The 19,244-nt window shown below is 39.0% G+C and overlaps 1 long non-coding RNA gene across 2 annotated transcripts in view; it reads left to right on the top strand.

The window, feature by feature from the left end:
• LOC128788747 (uncharacterized) overlaps positions 1-19,244 on the top strand; it is a 107,325-nt gene that overhangs the window by 28,871 nt on the left and 59,210 nt on the right. Inside the window, exon 6 of one of the 2 annotated variants that reach the window (XR_008431189.1) lies at positions 586-1,311. The exons of the other annotated variant lie outside the window; for it this stretch is intronic. This is a non-coding gene — a long non-coding RNA (uncharacterized LOC128788747). Of the gene's footprint in view, positions 1-585; positions 1,312-19,244 lie in introns of those variants that run through there. 2 annotated transcript variants of the gene reach the window in all.

The following is a 19,244-nucleotide window of genomic DNA, read 5'->3' as shown; positions in this document are numbered from 1 at the left end:
ATTAGATACCCAGAAATGAAGAAATCTTAACTTGTGGCCACTTTTTGAAACCTGTGGTTTGGATGACCTTCTCAGCACTATGCAGAGCTTGAAGAGAGATGCAGGGGCACAATCCCAGCTCTGGATGCTAATACTCAGATTTGGAATAGAAGAGGCAGATGTTGGAGGGGAGCAATATTTTCCTCTGGTTCATACCCTTCATTTGACATAGGACAACATGGACTGCATGCACCGAATGTGTCAGAATGCCTGTGAAAAGAAATAGTATATGATCATTGAAATAAAGACTTAATTGTAACATGTTTTATAAAATCAAAATACTCTTTAAAAGCAGTAGTAGTCCAGGAACAGCTTGTCTTTTTCCTTCTGAGTGCTGCCATTTCTAGTCAGTATGGGCAAAAGGAGCTGTGGCTACAGAACCAAATGTTGGCTTATCAACTGATGTGGTAATGTAGTTTGGTTTATAAAGGTTTAGAGGAACTGTGAGATGAGCATGGTCATGAATTACTTTATGTAGCCTAAACCCTAGGAAGTGAAGCAATTATAAAATGAATTAATTTGAAGGGTTTTTTTTTTCTTTTCTAGGAGATGGGAGAGTTTAACTTGCAGGAGATTTTAATAGAAAAATAATACCAAGACTCACTCTAAAGCTTACTTTAATCTCAATGAGAAGAGCAAGTAGATGTTGATAGAAAGTGGGGACAGATAAGAACTGTGACTGTTACTACCAGCAGTAATGGTTTCCTGGTAACCTGGGGTTAAACTTGATGGTCAACTTAATGGCTTGTCCAGAGGAGCCTCTGTGTGTATACACAGTATCTGTATGCACATTGAGTTGAAGGCAATGTCAGGAAAGTACCTATAAATATGACCCAGAGAAGCAAAGCTTGAGACCTTCTGAGGCACTGAGACAGGAAAACGTCTACATTTGCTTATTCTATGGCTGGCAAAGCAAAATTACATTGTTTTTTTTCCTCCTCTTTTTCTTTTGTTAAATAATATTTCAAAGCAAATGTCCTTTTTTTCTTCTTCTTGCCCCCTGTCCCCCCTCTTTTGTTAAGATTGACTTTTGAATGCTTCATAATTATTTTACCAACGAAACAGCAATGGTAAAGCAGACTTCAGGCATGAAACAGCCCTGCAAATGCCTTGGAAAGATATCACCTGAATGCAGTAGGGGAAGCAGAGATCTCAACAGATAAACCTCTGAATTAAATCATATGGTTTTTTTCTGTGATTCTGACTATTTCTGGTCATTTGTTTCTATTTATGCCTTTTTCCCTCCCTTTTTTTAGGAAGTGTACATTAATATTCATGGAAATTTATTATCAAAATAATAAAATTTGGTTTGAATTTACATTCTACTTCAACTTCTTGACTTTTAAGAAACTATCTGGTCTAGTGTAAAATATGTAAATTTAAATTAAGTAGCATAGTTTCTAGAAGACTTAGAAGACAATTTTATTAGACCTGTTGAGATTATTAGATATGTCTAGACTTAATAAAAGCTAATTTTAGATTTTTGTGAGGTAGTGTGGTTTCGCTGGCAACTTGACTAAATCAAACCTTGACCAAGGAAAATTAATGTTGGGAAAAATCCCATCTTTACAGATACTACTTGATAAACAGGGGAATCATGTGGTGATTTTATATATCACAGGCTGGTCCTGAGCCTACCAAAATAGATGTAGCAGAAAATAGTTTCAGTAGAGGTGCTGAAAACAGCTTTAGAGACTTGGTTCTCCTGGTTCTACTTCAATGTCATTCCTTGAAAGTAGTGATTCCTGCAACACAAACTGAAGCTAAGCCTCTTGTCCTTGTTTCTAGTGCAACTAAGCCAACAATGCAGAGTAAGAAGATGCTGCTGGTACAGCAGCTAAATGGAAATGCACAAATATTGTTCCAAAAGTAATGGCTTCTGATGACATTAGATTATGCAGAGAGAAGTCATGAAAAGTCAAGACCAGGTTGGATGGGGCTCTGAGCTACCCAGTCTAGTGTTTAGGAATAGTGTTTCTTTTAATTTGTGGCCCACAAAAAAAGCTCTAGTAATTTTTTGTGAATGTTTGTGTAGCGTCTCTAAATAATTTGTGTTGCTTCTCTTGACACGTATCTGAATGGGACTATGTAGTTCATGCCTTTCATAGTACAACTTTATAAAAGGGAGGCTACACTTCTGCTGCAGCAATATGAGCTACCAGTGGGGCCCACAAGAATAGGGGTCAAATCTCTTTAGGAGAGGGAGTTTGTTCTTCATACCTGATTCAACTCATCTCAGACAAATAAAACAAATGTAGTTAAATGTATAACAGTAAAACAATAGCAAACATCAGACACGCAATATTTAGTGTTATTATAGACTGGCTAAACGACAGACAGTATGTAGTACACTACAACCATTTTTTCAGAATTCCTACTCAAAGCTTGATCTTTCGTGCTATTAAGATGAAGGTTTAAGAAATCAAGAAGTCAGAATTGCAACTGAAAAATTTGGGGAGCGGGGGGAGGACAGATACATCATTTACACAAATTTTAAAAAGTCACTCTTTCAAATAATTATAACGATTAGTCTGTGAAACATGACAAAGGGATGCGGTGCTTACCATCAGATGGATGTTGCCTTGTTTTGCCATAGGTCTTTACATACAGACTAAAAGGCGATGGGGCAGTAGCAAAATGTATCCTTTAGGTCCTGTACATAGTACAGAGAACATCCTTTCGTTGGCACCACTATTAAAAGGCTCATAAGGTTATCTGTGATCCTTCTTGAAGAGTAGCTTTTTTTTACCAAACAGAAGAGATGACATACTTCTATGTTTTTTCAGTGTTGATTTCCATTGGTGAAGAAGCACTAGGCAATGACTCCACTAACAAAACCTAAAATGTGCAGGGGAAGGTCCAGGACACTTTTTCTTTGGTTTGCTCTGTGTAGAAACAGATTTGCATGGCACTCTGTAAAGATGGAGAATGAATATTTCTTAAAAGAAAGATGTCTAATGCTGAGTTTGCACAAATTTTAATTGGGTACAAGATAAACCCTATTTTTATTTTGCCTTTTATGTAGCAAATAAATTCTTTTTGTAAATTATTTTCCATGGATAACCCCCAGCAGAAAATGGTGAAATGATTTGAAGAAAAATAGGGAAAGATTGAGCTTTCATCTTTTCTCTGAGTGTATACAAGCAGTACTCATGAGAGATATGGACAAACTGGCAGGGCAAGAGATACTGGGAAACCTAAGCATAAAGAAATATGAAAGAGATGGCAGGAGAGAGAGAGAAAAAGTGGAATGCAAAAATATGCAGAAAACATGTGAGTTACGCTCTCTCGAAGCTGAAAATTACTCACCCATTTCAAATGCAAATGTTGTAAAGATGTCTTCTATCTGAAAAGGTAAGAGCACTCACTAATGACATATAATATCAAACATACTTTAATTCAGTCTATTTGGAGTCTACTAGTCAGGAAATTGATCTAGGCAGCAACAAAAGTCATTGGAGATATTTACAGAGGTTTCAAAAATAGGCTATACATTTTTACCAGAAGTCTGTATCCAAGAAGGTGGAAGCTAGAATTAACTTCAATTTCCTTGGTGACAGTAATGGCTGAATGAAAATTTTCCTATAGCATGGTAAAGCTGGTGCAAAGCTGGTGCAGCCTTCTAAAAAGTTTTTCCTTTAAACCAGTGCTCAAGATTTTAAGTGAAGTACTAATGCAATTTCTTATGCTGAAATCTTAAGTGAGGTGTTTGGGGGTTTGGTTGCATATAAAAGAATTGACTTACACTTGAGGGTGAGTGGATAAATTGGAGTAACAATCTAATTAAAAGATAATTTACAAGAAGTGAAAGTTTAAAAATTAAAGTCTGACTTTATTTGCAACATTCTTCAATGAATCATGAGTTTAATTCTGTCTGGCTAGAAAATTATTAAACCCCTCAAGTTTCTGTTGGGATACATTCAGCAGGGTGTCTAAATAGCTAGTCTACAGAATTGTTTGCAATTGTCAAAATGTTCAAGTGAGCTATAAATAGGCAGAAGTAAAGTTAAACAGCTTGCTGCCTCCACAAAGTTGTATTATTTTTTCTTATGGTATTTCATGCATGTCAGCAGAATCCTTTGTTATAATAGGGTCTCTGCTCCTCATCAGTCAGAAATAACGGGGAAGAACTGGGTTTGGAGACTGCGCTGTGCAAACGTGGCCCTGCCATATCATGGCTGCACTGCTCCCACTGAGCGAGCCCTCCACCTGCACCCTCTGCTGTCACCTCCAGCACAGATGTCCTCAGCTTTGTCAGAACTCTTGCTGGCAAACAGATACATGCATGTCAGGCTTTTCCATGATCTTTTTTCTAAAAGGTTTCATCATGTGTGCCAAAATTGCTCTGAGTTGCCAAAATCTCAATGGCTTAAAAAAACTGTCATCAGTTGTAAGAGGTCAGTGCTAAGAATATGTGGATCTTGTCCTCTGTAATAGATCTTAGAATAAGAACAATCATAATAGATGTTGGTAATACCACATAGGTATCTGCTGCTACATCTATTTTCCAAGGAACCACAGGCCAGAGGGAGCAGTGGAGGAAAACAACACTTTCTCAGGCACAGTGACGTGCTGCCCGTCTTTATTCCTCTCAGTCTGCCTGGCTCCCATTGGCCACAAATCCTCCAGCTCAGAAATTCTAAAGTCTGATTGAAAGCCTGCTGAGGTCAGAGCTAGTCCATTTCCTCTGAGGGGCAGAATTATAGCTTTTAACACTTCAGTAATATTTTTGTGCATTTAAAATGATTACAGATTTTGATAAGTATATTTCAGAGGCAGATCATCTACTTCTGGATCTATAACTAAGACAAGTTCATTAGTAATAACACTATGACAAATTTTCTTTTATGCTTTTGGGGGGCTCCTAATACTAGTCTACTACACAGTAAGTCAATGTTACAGTGCATGTGTGTAGGATATACAGACAACTCAGACTGTTTGCCTCTCTCAGTGAGACTGAGTCATGAAAGAAAAGGTTCCTTTCAGATTTTGCAGTATCATTTGTTATTTAGCACGATTCTGTGTTTTGGTTTATAACAAAAATGGTCTTTAATAGCTTTAAGTGAAGGTGATCTCTGTTTGTGTATGGAAAGGTGTGGAAATCCATTAGGCACAGTGTGACTAATGCTGAGGGAAGCTGTTTTTTTTATTGTTTTTAAAGAGGATTATGCTGTAAAATTATTTGATTTTAGCAATCAGGAAATTTTAAAAGAAGCCATCTGATCATGGCAGCTCTGCGTCTCTCTGGAGTTATGATATTCAACAGTAAAACAGGCGTTGCTATGGCAATTAAGCATTTTTCAACATTTTGGGTTTTTTCAGATTTCTTCAGTTATTAATAATTTTCCTGAAACAGTTAGGAAAAACACTGGTACATTAAAATAGCACTTGTTCCTCATAAATAGACCATTTAGAGTGTAATCCTTGTTTTTTAAAAGTCTGTGTCAAATATCCCACTGACTCTTATGGAAACATGGCTTGACCTTAAATATTTCAATTTCTATATTATTTCGTTCGAGTATATGCTTTCTAATCAGAAATACTGAAAATGCCCTGGTTTCTGACACATGAATTCCACCAGGGAATACAGGGTGCATACACCTTGTTTGTGGCAGCAAAGTTCAGATAACTTGAGAAGCCCCAAGGCCCGTCTCACCTCCTGCCACTGCAGTGTTGCCTTTTGAGGCACCGCAGCACCCAAGCATGGTCATTCTCAGCACACAGTGCCCAAAATGAAAGCTTTTTGTATGAACCAGATAACTTTGTAAGAAGGAAAAAATATGAGATTATCACAGAATCATAAAGAGCATGTCTGAAGGGACCTCAAGAGTCATCTGGTCCAACCTTTCTTGTCAAAGGCACAGTCTAGACAAGATGGCCCAGAACTGTGTCTACTGAATCTTGAAAGTGTCCAATGTTGGGGTATCCACCACTTCCCTGGGAGTGGTGAAAGGCACCTCTGTCTCAGGGTGCCATTCCCCCATAACTGACTGGCAGGATGCAATGGAGAAATTCCTCTACATGGAGATCCTGGAGGCAACTCCCAGACTGGAGCTGAAGGCTATGTCATCCATCTCTGCAGCACCCAAAGCAAATGTCTCTGCTCCTGGGGGAGGTCAGAGACCCCAGAGGCTGTCTGGGCACCACCAGGCAGCTCAAAACAAAAATCACAGTTGCCAAGGCACTGGGTGAGGAGATTCCTGCCTGTGCTTAGCTCAGACTGTCCTTTTGGATGTCTACCTTTTCAGACATACCAAGTGGCTCAGTCCTGTGAAAAGACAAACTGGGCTGTCTTCCATCTTGTTGAGAACATTTGAGTGATTAAAAGTCTCTTCAGTCTCCTCTTTACTTGGCAACTGCCCTGATAGCTAAGGTACAGTATAAACAGTGATCAGTCACTGCTGCCACTGCCATTAACAGCAGCTGCTGTTGCTATTTCATTAAATTCAGTGTGTGTGCAGTATGTGCAGATCAGGCCTCCAGATGGGTCTCCTAAGAGGCATGCCTGTTTTGTGAATCTTAAGATGGAGATGGAATCTTAGGTGGGAGAGGGGATTATATCATATGTTCAGATCAAGTAAGAAAATTATATCTCTGGCCATTTGTGCAAACACAGAATTTGGCACCCCAGTAAGTTTTCTTTGGATAAGGCTTAGGTACAGACAGACTTTCAGGCATCAGAGGAGGGGTCAGGATTTTTTCTTTTTGAATCACTGTCTTGAACCTTCATGTCTTCTGCTTCAGCAGTGCTTTAGATGTCCAAATGTGGGTTTTGGAACTTGTCCTTAAGGAATTATGAGACGAATTGTCATGTCTGTTTTGCCAAATACATTGTGTCTATGTCCTGTATATAGTACTGGAATCTTTATGAGACTTCTGCAGTAAGATAAGACCAGTATAGACAAAGCTTTTAATCTTATTTTTACTAATTGGAAATTCTACCACTTTATTGAGAGCTCAGTGAAAAAAGCAAATGGTTTGGTGCAAGATCATTCCCCAAGCTGAAAGAAATATCTTCTTCTTTTCTCTACTGGAGTCACAAGATCTTCAGCACATCAAACTTGAAGAGACTTCAGCCCAACATGATCTTTCCAGGCTGCTTTATTTAACCAAAGACCATGATCTTTCCCAGCTCTTTTAGTTAACCAAAGACAGAAATTATTCCCTGACACACTATTCATTCTAGTCTTGCATTTTTCAGTGCCCTGATTTTTAATACAGGGTTCCTGCCGTATTCTGAAATTACTTTTTTTTTCTGAAATAATGTGTACAGGTAACTTGGACAAGTACCAGCGTAGGTCTTCTCAGCTTCTCCTCTCTTCTCCCTTCTTCAGAATGGTAGTTTAGATTACTTTGATGCAATGTGCCTTACAGTATATCTCCTTGTTTGCTTACTCAACAGGATCTACATCTTTAATTACCTACAACTTGAAGGTAATTAATTATAGCCTTCATGACTCTGTCTCCCAAATGATCACACTTAGATCAGCTTGTAACAGGAAAAGCATAAACAAGCATTTTTTCACTGAAATGCTGCAGGAAAAGCTGGCCCCAGAGCTCAAACAAGGAGCTGGCCTCAATATGTTGCTGGGTCTGTCCCCAGTGCTTTGGATTATCCCCTCAGGTGATTGATGGAAAGTGTGGTAACCCAAAGTTTCTATGCCAAACCTAGCTAAGTCAGCAGATGACAACTTCAGAGAAAAGAACATCTCATTGTCTGGTCCACGACTATATGTCAGTGATACAGACTGACTGGCTCAGAGTTCAGGAAGTTCTTGCATTTTTCTGTTTTGGACTCAATGATTTCTTTCCTTTTCTAGGAAAGTGTGTCTGTCAAAAGTGTAATCTGTAATGGTATTGATTACAGCTGTTGTTCACAGGCATCACTACATTAGGTGGGATGAAACCAGTATGAGAAATGTAACCAAAGAATTTGCCAACAATACCAGGTCAACAGTCATTGTTGTCTTGTTTTTCTTCTGCATTTTGAGTAAAGTCATTTATCTCTGGTTAGGTAGAGCTTCACCAGATATACTTAATACAAACCAAAAATCAGCAAACCCCACAAAGACTAGTATGCATTTTCATGGGTTATCTGAACTGAATTTCAGATGAAATCTGAAACAGATTTCATGTGCTTGATTAATATTCATTTGTGGTCTTCTGAGCTAGCCAGACTTGCAAAGTGGTCAGACACTAGTGATAACACTGACCTCTTCAGTTAACAGAAGTCAATTCCTGCCAAGGCCTTTCACTGGAAGTCTTCAGTGCAAGCAGTTAAGGTTTGCAAGAATGAAGCAATGCATATAGCGTATAACAGTGAACAAAAGATCTAGAACAGGTTAGTTGCCTGCTTAGATTTGACAGCAGCTTCTGGAGATTTTTACCAAAGTAAATTGTAATTCTCAAGGTAGCTTCCTGAGCTGTACAAAGGATGTGATAAGATGGTTTCTGAATGAGAAGGATTTGCCTAAACCCTGAATAGCAATAATATTTTTTCAATATTTCAGTTTCTTTAGCAATTGTGGCTCAGAGTTTTGACAAATATTTCTCCTTCAGGAAGAATGCAAAGGGTGCACACTCAAATTCAGAGTTCCAGAATCTGGAAAGGACTCAGGTAGTTAGATGTATATCTCTGCAGGATGGCTTAGCTACAATGACCATGGCTTAGCACCACTTGTCAGGTTATAATAAGGTCATTTTTTTATAGTATTGCTGAAAGCAAACAGATTTCAGTAAGCAGAAGGAATCCATTGCCTCTCAAGCATGTATGCCCAGTTTCCCCAGCCCAGTAAACACTGTGGGAATTTTGAACACTATAGCTTGAGATTTGACCTCAGTCAGCTTTTGATCAAGGACTAAATTTTTATTTCCACAGCAGTTCAGCAACTTTCACTCAAGGTCTTTGATCTTTACAGATAAGGTCCCGTTTTCGTACCACAGCTGTTCACTTACCATTCATGTGGTGTTTAGGGACCCTTACTCAGATCAATAATGTCTGATCGATGGGCAAAGATTGAGATGAGCCAGAACAGGCTTGCAGAAATTCCCTGAGGAAGAATGACAACAGCCCTAACGTGACTGTTAAACACAACTGAGTGTCCAACGAGTCACTTGAGCATCCTTTGCAAGTACATGTACTGGAAGAGATGTGTCATTGGGGCAAAATGAAACCACTCACAACATAGGTTTTCACAGAAATATTTTTTAATGAAAACTGCTAGATGTAAGATTGATCATTGTATATACTTCCATGTTAGATGCAGGCAGCAGATTGCTAAGGACAAATTGGACATTTTTAGGATGTTCACTGTGATCTGGTGACAATGTCTATTATTTAATGATGGCATCAAACAGTAACATAATCATTGTCACTTGGCTTAGCGAGACTGTGACAAATATATTGCTGCTCTGGGTGCTGCTCTGTTTCAAACCTGCTGTAACTGTCTTCATAGGTGTCAGACTAACAATTTAGGAGGAGTATTTAAGGAGAAGATAAAATATTTATCAAACTCCCTAAAAAAAGTATTAGGTATTCTCTTTGCTTCTTCAGATTTTTTTTAAGGACTGTTTAATATTTTGGGCTTCTGGGTCAGTGGCAGAGAGCTAATCAGATACTTTTCTGGCTTTTTTTTTTTCCAGTATTGGTGCTCACCCAAACCCCTTAGATTTGACTTTCCACTTGCTTCAATTAGAAGCAACATGAAAAATAAATGGTTCTGGGGTTGTAATTCTGTAAGCAGAAACAATGGAGGCTAAGACCCTACTTTTTACTCAATTCTTTCATTGCTAATGTAAAACTTACTGTTAGCAGAGCTTCCACTATTGCCCCATGCTAATACCATACAACAGGTTTATTGTATTAAAGACACCTTTGATAGAGCTGCTTGATGTAGTGTATCTTTATTCAAGGGCTGCTTCCTGGAAGAGGAAAGGATTGTTGCAAACAGGGGAGGGGTTAGTCTGTAATTTATTTATCTGTTTCAAAAGAAAACAAAATCTTTCCACATAACCTCAAAAGAGAAGGAAGACTCCACTTAATAAATTAACTAAATCTATTTATACTTAATTCAAAAAGATATGCTGAACATGCTGGTGGTGTTACACAATGTTTAGCTTGTGTAGTCTGAACTTTGTGTAGATCTTGTGTCAGGCTCTGGCATTTCCTTCCTAGATTTTTAATATCTTCCAGTTCATGCTGCTGGGGCATTTAAAAACTCCCGCATCTCATATTTATTATTCTCTATTTCGGTCTAGGGTCAATTGCTCCCTAAAGGGGCCTTCAGCATTATCCAAAGTACAAGTTGCTTAAGGCCTCTCTTCAGTATATGAGTGTATCTTTAACAGCAAAATTTGGTGGATGCTCAGGGATTACTCTTCCCTGAAACAAGGTGTTCCAGGGTGCAGCTGGATGTTACTTAGGATGAGAACTAGGAAAGGCTTTTGGGACAGCTGCCCCACTACCATAGGACTAACTGAGAAGGAGCAAGCAGAATCACAGGATGGTTGAGGTGGGAAGGGACGTCTGGAGATCAGGATCACCTAGAGCATGTAAGTGGATGTCTGTAGCTGCTCAGGCCTCAGGTCCTCTGGAAATGCAACAAAACAGGCAAAATTTGGGCTTTCAAATGTCCCAGACACTTTCCTGACAAGAAATATTCAGAAAAAATGATTATTAATAATATAATGATGTATGAGTTACAGAACCTGCTCTTTTTTTCACTTGAAGACCTGACATGTGATAGAGCAACAGCCAATCAGCACTCACCAATTTAGGCTGTTTAAAGCTCAGTCTTTCTGAATAATTATTACAGTCAATGCATCGGGCATCATTTTTGCTGTTGCTACCTTACCTGGCCAGTCACATTATTTTGGGTAAATTTCACTGCATAATGCATTGCCTCTGAATTGCAGGAACATCAGACAGTGGGAAAAAATGAGAATAGTTTCTGATTAGCTAAAAACTCAGATTTAAATCATGTCACACCATGTAATGACAGGTAAAAGAGTTGCTGTACCAGAATTACTGATTTTCATGGCTGGTGGTATTTCATATCCACTGTTTGACTTCTGGAAGGAATAACTGCAAGTAAAGGCAGATAGACTCCCACTAAATTGTATTTCCAACCCAAGTTTGAGATCTGAACTGAAAATTATAGACAGTCCTAAGTGGTTTTCTCTTTAAAAGTCTCTAAATATTTTTATTTAGATATACACTTTCTATCTCTAAACAGGTTTCACGGAAACACTGAATTTCATCTCAAAAACTGAGAATATAGTGATCTGGAGTTGTATCTGTATCTATATCTTGAGCTGATTATGAGTTATTGTAATTCCTGAAAGGCTAAGGCCTACAGGTATTATTTCTTTCTAATGGTGACACTATATGTCACATCAATACTTATAAACAGACATGAAGAATTAGTAAATTGTAGACCAAAAAGCCATTTAACAATTCTGTATTATGAGAGAAAGAACTCCCTGGATTGTGACAGGCAAGGAAGGGGCAGAAAACCCCGGCTGTGTTTCATGCAACAGGGCTGCCTGTGAGTAGGTCTAAGAAGTAAAAATACATTGAGCTGTTGATGTTGACTCAGCCATCAGCTAAATTAGAGAAACAGAGATAAATAGAAGATAGTAAAAATAGAACATGTCGATTGAAACACACATGAGGGAAGATAGTCCACTCTGCAGAATAGGAGCAGAAGTAAGGGAAACAGGTATCAGAGTTGGAAGGGAAGGTCTTATGATGGGAGAGAAGGACAAATGAACCAAAGCTGAAGACTGAAACTTAATTAATCACTGATGTATCAGGACATTGGTGAGAGAGGAGAACAGGTGAGAAATCATTAAAAATCATGACTGTGAAATTATAGGGAGATTAAATGATAAAGCACAGAGGGAGGAAGAGGAAATATGAACTAGAGAAAGGAATAAAAGAATGGCCAGTGCAGGCCAAGTTTGTGAACAAGAACACTGAACTGGGACTACCTTCTCCAGGGTAGCTTTTCTTAGCTATTTAAAAGTTGTGCTGTGAAGATTTTCTGCTTTTGTGAAAGGGGACATCCAGTGCTTAGCTTGTCGCACTCCTATCACTTCCAGAGGTATTGTGTTTGTCCTCTGGAAATCATCCTTCTCCTGTAAGATGTTAGGCAGCACACTTTTCTTAGAGCCTGATAAAGAGCTGAAACAAGCTATTTCAGACTAAGGTATTTTTAGGGCCTCACCAGTCACTCCTTTAATAGGCTTTTATGGCTCAGCACGAATTCCCTGCAGGTAGATACTGAAAGACTAATCCAAAATTGCATGATGACAACTAAAAGAAGTAACATAATATTTGCAAGCAGATCTACAATTCTTTTGTCCTGAAAGAATGTGATCAGAGGCCTAAGCTAAAAATACATTTGTTCAATACGCTTATCTTAGCCCTTTGAGAGAAAAATGAAAGGAACAAAAAAATATAAAAATAGATATAAAATAGTGGAAACACGAAATATGGGGTATTAGAGCTCTTGCTACCTAGTATAAAGTACAGCAGAAGGATGTCAGGCTCTGCTAAATGTATCTTCATTGCTAGATAGTTTATGAATGACCATTTCTTTTCAGGCAGCAAATCTAATGTTTCTAAAGTCTTAATTTAGTCTTAATTTTTGTTTTGGGCCACATTTGGGCAGTTAATAGCATCAGGAAAAAATTCACCTTAAATGTTGAAATGTCCAAGTGCAGCTGATCTAATTTAGGCGGGAACTACATGACCAGACACATAGTCATCTCCTTTTTCTTCAGCAAACAACTGTTCCATTGAAAATTTCAGAGACTGCTACCAGCTGTGTGATAACTCTTCCAGAATATATCAGGTTCCTAATGAACAAAACTGTTCACCCCAGCTTTTTAACTCACCAAACCATGGCACCCTCACTAGTAAGAGAGCACAGGTGGTTGCAGATCCCTGCTGCAAGAGACCTTACACACCCGACTGCCCACGTCTGCTTTCCGTGGTAGGTTCTTGGCCATCAAACAGCTGGTGGGTTCTGGCACAGTGATGCTCCCTGAAACTAATCAAAGCTCATTTTTCCCTTAAAAGTACATGTGTTAAGCCTATCACTCAGCCTCAGTGTATTTAACCCCTCATGCTATGGGGGTGATCAAAAGCTTCTTTATGAAATTAATTTCCATTGAGAAATAACAGTTTGTTGGAAAATAATTCCTCAAGTCAACTCTTCTGCCAGTTCAACCTTCTCTTTGATTTTATTCAAAGTCTCTGCTTGTTTCTGGTGACCTGGAGGTAGGCTGGAGTTTCCCCCAGCTGGTGGTTGCAGGGAAAAGGTAACTGGTGTCTGAGCAATACATAACTCAAGTTGTCACTGGAGTTGGGGTTCCTGGGCTTTCTTGGCTGGCTGTCTCTGCAAATCTCACCCCAAATGCTGGCCTTCCTGGTGGCAGCAGCCTCTTGGTCACCAGGAGAATAGATTGCTGGTTGGCTGGGTATCTGCTGCCCAGGGTCTCCATATCAGCCCAGTGAAGGAGAGAGCAGCGATCCCTCAGTCAGTCTCTCTTGGTAGTCAGCAGGTTTCAGGGTTTCTCCTTCATAGTCTCTGCCCATCCCTCTCTGCAGAGGAGGCTTTCAGTTCTTTGGGAGCCTGCCTACATAGCGGGCAGCCAGAGGAGCTGGGCAGCCCAGGAAACCAGCTGAAAAAATGCATACATCCTTCCAAGGCTTTTCCCTCCCACAAAAACGTTCTGATTGTTAGCTTTTGTGTCCCAGCTCAGCATAGCTTTGCTTTTCTTTCAAAAATAAAGCAATTCAGAACAAAAGACACTCTTCTGACCAGCTCTGGTTATTTTATTTCCCTTTTTGGGCCATACCTGGATACTCACCAGGATACCCTGACTGGGGAGCCAGAAGCAATAGGCTGTCATGGAAACTAAGGTCCAGATTTCCATCTCTGGATGGAAAGCCAACCAAATGAGCATTAAAATAACCTCTGGATCACAGTGAAAGCTTGGACTAGTGATTCTATGGCTCAACATAAACGGGGAAGGCTAAGCTGGGCAGTACTTGAGGTGTAGCATAAAGCTGTTTTGGCCACACTCTTTTTTAGCTAATCTGATGATGTTTGGACCAGATAATTGCTTCAGCTATTTTTATAAGAATAGGTACTTCATGCTCTTAAACTCAGAGAAGGAGAGAATGAGAAACAATGAGACACTTAAATAGCAGAGCTTTAACTGGTTATTGTCAGTATGTGGGCAGAACAACTGTAAGTGGAGCTCACTCAGCAATAGCAGCAATTCAGAAAGCATCTAACAAGCTTTAGACCCATATAAAAGTCATGCTGACACTGTGGAGTTTTGGAATTTGGATACTTTCCTTTTTTTCTTTTGTTTGTTTCCTTATTTGTTTTTGGCTTGGTTTTGTGGTTTATTTGGGCTTTTTTTTTGTCATTGCTTTTGTGTTTAGATATATATCTGTGGGGATTATTACATGATGTGTATCGTAAGGAAATGCTTGGGTGTTAAATGTCTACGATTGCTCTTTTTAGATTTGTCGTGGCAGGAAGAATAAGGACATGTTGTTACATATTAGCAAGATTGACTAGAATATTACATGGCACACATGTATCACATGTATTGCTTTTTTCTGAGGTTTGTACTTCTATCATTATGATTTTTTAAACTTGGTCACCTTAAAATTCTGATGAACACATTCCTTGTATTTTACTTTTCATAGTAATTATTTTTCATAAATACAGCATTAAAATGTTGTAATGGCTCTTCAAAGATCAGACCTCAGAAATGGAATGGAAGTTTAAGGAAGTAGCTTGATAAGTACATTGGCGGAAAAATGCCTTATTTGACCAAGTAGGGAGGAAAATTGTAAAAAAAATGCAAAGAACAATATCTTTTAATTCTTGCTATAGAAATTTTAAAAAGATACCAAGCAAACAATCTTTAGTGAGGTTTGTCAAATATTTAACATCTTGCTGCATTAAATATATGTGCCAGTATTGGAAAAAAAAATAGAAGAAGCAGTAGCTCATTTGATTTAAAAAGTAGTTGTCAAGCAGTTTCCATCCACTTTCTAGATGCTTCATAAAATCAGCAATCTGTCCCTCATTTCAGTAGAGAATCACACTGGATGTCTTTTATGGGCTACCTACTGAGGTGTCATTTCTTATAAAATATACCCTAATTGTATTTTGGTGACTGATTAGCAACTCCAAAGTATTTGAAATGACATTAAACAAAAGTTATCAAATGAAAATAAGTATGGTTTTCAAAGCATTAATTTCTGCTATTCATGGATTTCATGTTCATGGGTTCAAAAACTTAGCAGGTTCCAGTGAGTCACCCAATTTTTAGTGTAAAATAGGCAAGGTTCAACTGTGCTTGAAGAATTAATTACTTTTTTACTTGAGTAAACTTGAAAGAAGAGAACAAAATACCAGTCTGCATGTAATTCTTTTAGTATTAAATCAGACTTTGCAGTTGTCTAAAAAGCTTTGGCTTTTCACAGTCAAGTCTTTCCACTCGACCCTAAGATGAAAAATGCAATCTTGTGTTTCTCACAGAACATAGCAGTGTAGCAATGAATGCCACTAATTAATCCCAAGATCACGTAGGAGGAGAAGTGGGCTTAATCCTCAGCCATCTTATTTATATAAATAATAATGCTGCCTCATTTTTCTCATGGTGCTTTTTTTGTTTTCTTCTCGAGCTGAAATATTTGTCAAGAAGCTGAGCAATGTACACCTTGCAGTCGAGTTATGAAGAGAAAAAACAGTATCCTGTGCATCTCCCTGTCTGTGCAGTGAAGGCTCCGGCCACATGCTGAGCTCTCCTTTGTTGCTCCTCAGAGGGCACCCACCACCCACCTTTGTGCTCCTGGCAGCAGTGCCTCACATCACCTCCTTCGCCCTGCTTATATTCATCACATGAATAGCTTGTAAAATGTCTGTGCAGAAGCACTACATGTACAGATAAGAGGAAAACCAGCTGCCTTCTCCAAGCCCACAAATCTGATAGAATCAGACCTCTTTTTCTCATCTTAGAATCTTGCTCCCATCTCTAATTAGATATAATAATTCTGTGCTGTCACTAGCATAATTGGCCATCTGTGTACTTTCATACATGTGAAACAAATACTGGGAAAGGTTACACAGGCTGGTGCCACTAATGCTCAGGAATCTTAGGAGCTGGATTTGAGCTGAAATTTTTCTTGAAAATGAAATGTGATTTTTCTTGTTGGCTTTGAGAGATTTGAAAGGACCAGACAGTACAATAGCAAAGCCTGATAGCTGATAGAAAAGCAAGGGTGGGACCAGAAGGCTTGCAATTTGTTTCAGGGGAAAAGACAATTGTGTTTTTCATACTTGTTGCCCAAGTTTTGATTTACTCCTGGACAGCATCCATTATTAATAAAAAAAAAGGACAGTATTTCAAAACCACATCTTCAAGTGGTCTCTCTGAGAAACTCCAATAACAGACCTTACTACCTATAATACCTTTTTTCCAAGCTTTTCAAAAATTTAAAACTAGTATGGAGAGAGTGAACAGAGAGGGGAGAACCCTCATCCTTACTTCAGAAGAGTTCACCGTAATAAATCACTGCACAAGGCTGCCAGCCTTGAAAAGGTTATAATGGAAAAGTGAAACTTTTCTTGGGATATAATACCTGCTGAATATAAAGTGTAGACAACCACGTCAGGGCTCCATCTTCATCCACAAAACCAGGCATAAGTTCCTGATCAAAAAAAGAAGCCTTCTCTCAGCAAAAGAGAAAAAGTCTTGTAAAAGAGTCCACTTTCTCTTTTAACACATAGAGGACTATTGCTCAGGTATAGAGATAATAGAGCATGAGCAGTTGAAGTGGTTTTCATAGTTCTACAGCAGGATGAAGATAAATTTTTGAAGATCTGCTTCTTGGCACCCTCTGCTTGTAGTTTGCTTGTCCGCACTCCCAAAAGCCTAGCTCAACTCTATCAAAGGTTCAGGTGGTTTTCCTTCCAGTGACAAAGCTCTCCAAAATGTTATTAAATGGCACAGAAAATGGTGGTCAGGAGAAAACTGTTGCTATAAAGCAGTATGCACATGGTATTATGCACCAACTAGGGGTGTCTGTATTGTGGTCCTGCTTTTATCATGATCTTTCAAAGCTTATATATGCATTACATGTATTCAGATATCTATAAACATTTACTATATCTCACTTGTCTTTGAACTGTGAAGTCAGAAAGGCATTTTGATATTGAAGTCCAACCAGTGAACACATGCTCGCACACACATATGAGCCAGCTTCACACATAGAAACACTGCCTTGCCAGCACCCACATAAACACATAGCACTCGCAAAAAGCACTGGCTGCCCAGTGCTGTTCCTGCTCTCCAACTGATTAGGATTGAAGTCCACAAGTGGAAAATGTGTATTTTATGTATTGTATATATAAAAAAGCACATTCTGGATCATTCTGATAGCAGGTCAGAAGCTTTCCTGGTCCCTCCATGTGCTGGTACCCAGATATACTAGGTGTGGAGTTTCACCTTCCTATTCTTGTTGCTGATACACCCATCTCTTTTCCTATTTTTCTGCAAGTCCATCTTGAAGCTCACTAGTATTCACACATTTCTACTAAGAACAGAAGATTATTGTAAATAGGATTAAACCAGAGTATCAATTAGATTGTAGTGAGGAAGCACAGAGCTCAGTTGTGCAAGTGTACTAACAACCTGTTTACACATAACCAGCTACTTTTGTACCCATTTATCTCCATTTTCACTTGCCTGTTCCTTCCCAATCTACCTTGAAGCCTTTCCTTTGTTTCATCCCCTAAATATACCATAAGTGTCATACATTCCTATGGTCTCCTTAAGCCCTGACATAGTAAGGTGCATACATCCCCTAAATGCCTTCCCCAGTGTCCTGTATTGAGTCCTGTATCCTCGTAGGCAATAACCCCAGGCAGTCTGCAGGGTCTGGGGTGCTAGCTTCTTCAGTTAAATCGTCCTGGTGGGTTTCACACCAGATGTAATCGGTGAATGCCTCTCCTTGGATAGTTTTTGGAGCAGCCATTTCAGCACATGTCATTAATGCCTTTCTAGAGTTTCTCTGCTCCATTGTTCATCTGCTCTTTGCCAGGCCTTTGTGATTCTGGTGATTAGCCTTTAATCACATGACTAACAACCATCTTGTCTCTGTGCCAGAAAGGCCTGGAGTGTCTGATTATGAACTGAATGTGAACATGATAGCAATCCCTTAGTGCTGTAGGAAGATGTGCAGAACCTGAGAATGCTGGTCTTCTTTTACAATTCTTTTTGATATTAAGCCCAACTACGGTGCTGGCAAATATTATACTCCTGAGGAATTATCCTCTGGAACTGCAGTATGGGGGGAAAAAGACTGTGTGCTTGTAATGTGACAACAGTGTCATTGTCCTAGCAAGTCCTGGGACAAACTTGCATTAGAGAACATATCCTACCCCAATTCCAAATTGGATTAAAATATTGTGTCAATTAAATATCTTTTGTTGTTTCATTGGTAAAAACAATTAGCTCTCCTTTTCTAAATGCTAGCATAGGAAATTATTAGCCATCTCTCACATTTTGCACATGCTGATGGGAGACCCTGGAGTTGGAGCCAGGGTCTCCATCACCTTCCTGAGAGGTAGGGCAGGAGACCAAGCAGACAAGGCTCAGGATGGACAACAGGACTGTGCTGCCCAGAGGCCACCTCCTGTAGCTTAAAGCTATCCCATGGAAGGTCATAGTGGTAATGCCACTGTGATGTGCTTAGCAAGATGTCAAGTCCCAGGCTACCCTCAGAATATTGCAGGGATGACGAAAGAAAAGAACAGAAAAGCACCACTATCTTTTTTGAGGCAGGAGGAGCTATATGCATTCTTAGACAAATCTCTTCTATTTGGGTACAACTATATTTGTAGTCTCTATACCAAGGTACAGTAAAAACTTCTGTGAATGTGAAAATATCATACTGGCAGAATGGTTTTTTTCCATGCTAATGTGGAATACTGGGATACGAAAGCAAATGATTAGTTAGAAATTTGTGAGACAGAAGTGACAGTGGTCCTCCCAGGTAATAAGCAATAGATGGAGCTTGTAAACTAGAATAAATTTACAAAAGATCTTTTGGCAATAATTTCAAAACTGAGTGCTTCAGTGACTCAATAGAAGTCAGATTAGAGACACTG

Source organism: Vidua chalybeata, chromosome 5 (genome assembly GCF_026979565.1).
Source record: "Vidua chalybeata isolate OUT-0048 chromosome 5, bVidCha1 merged haplotype, whole genome shotgun sequence".
In the NCBI taxonomy this organism is placed as follows: Eukaryota; Metazoa; Chordata; class Aves; order Passeriformes; family Viduidae; genus Vidua; species Vidua chalybeata.
The sequence above is the reverse complement of the archived record's forward strand: the minus strand, read 5'-3'. Positions and strand labels throughout refer to the sequence as shown.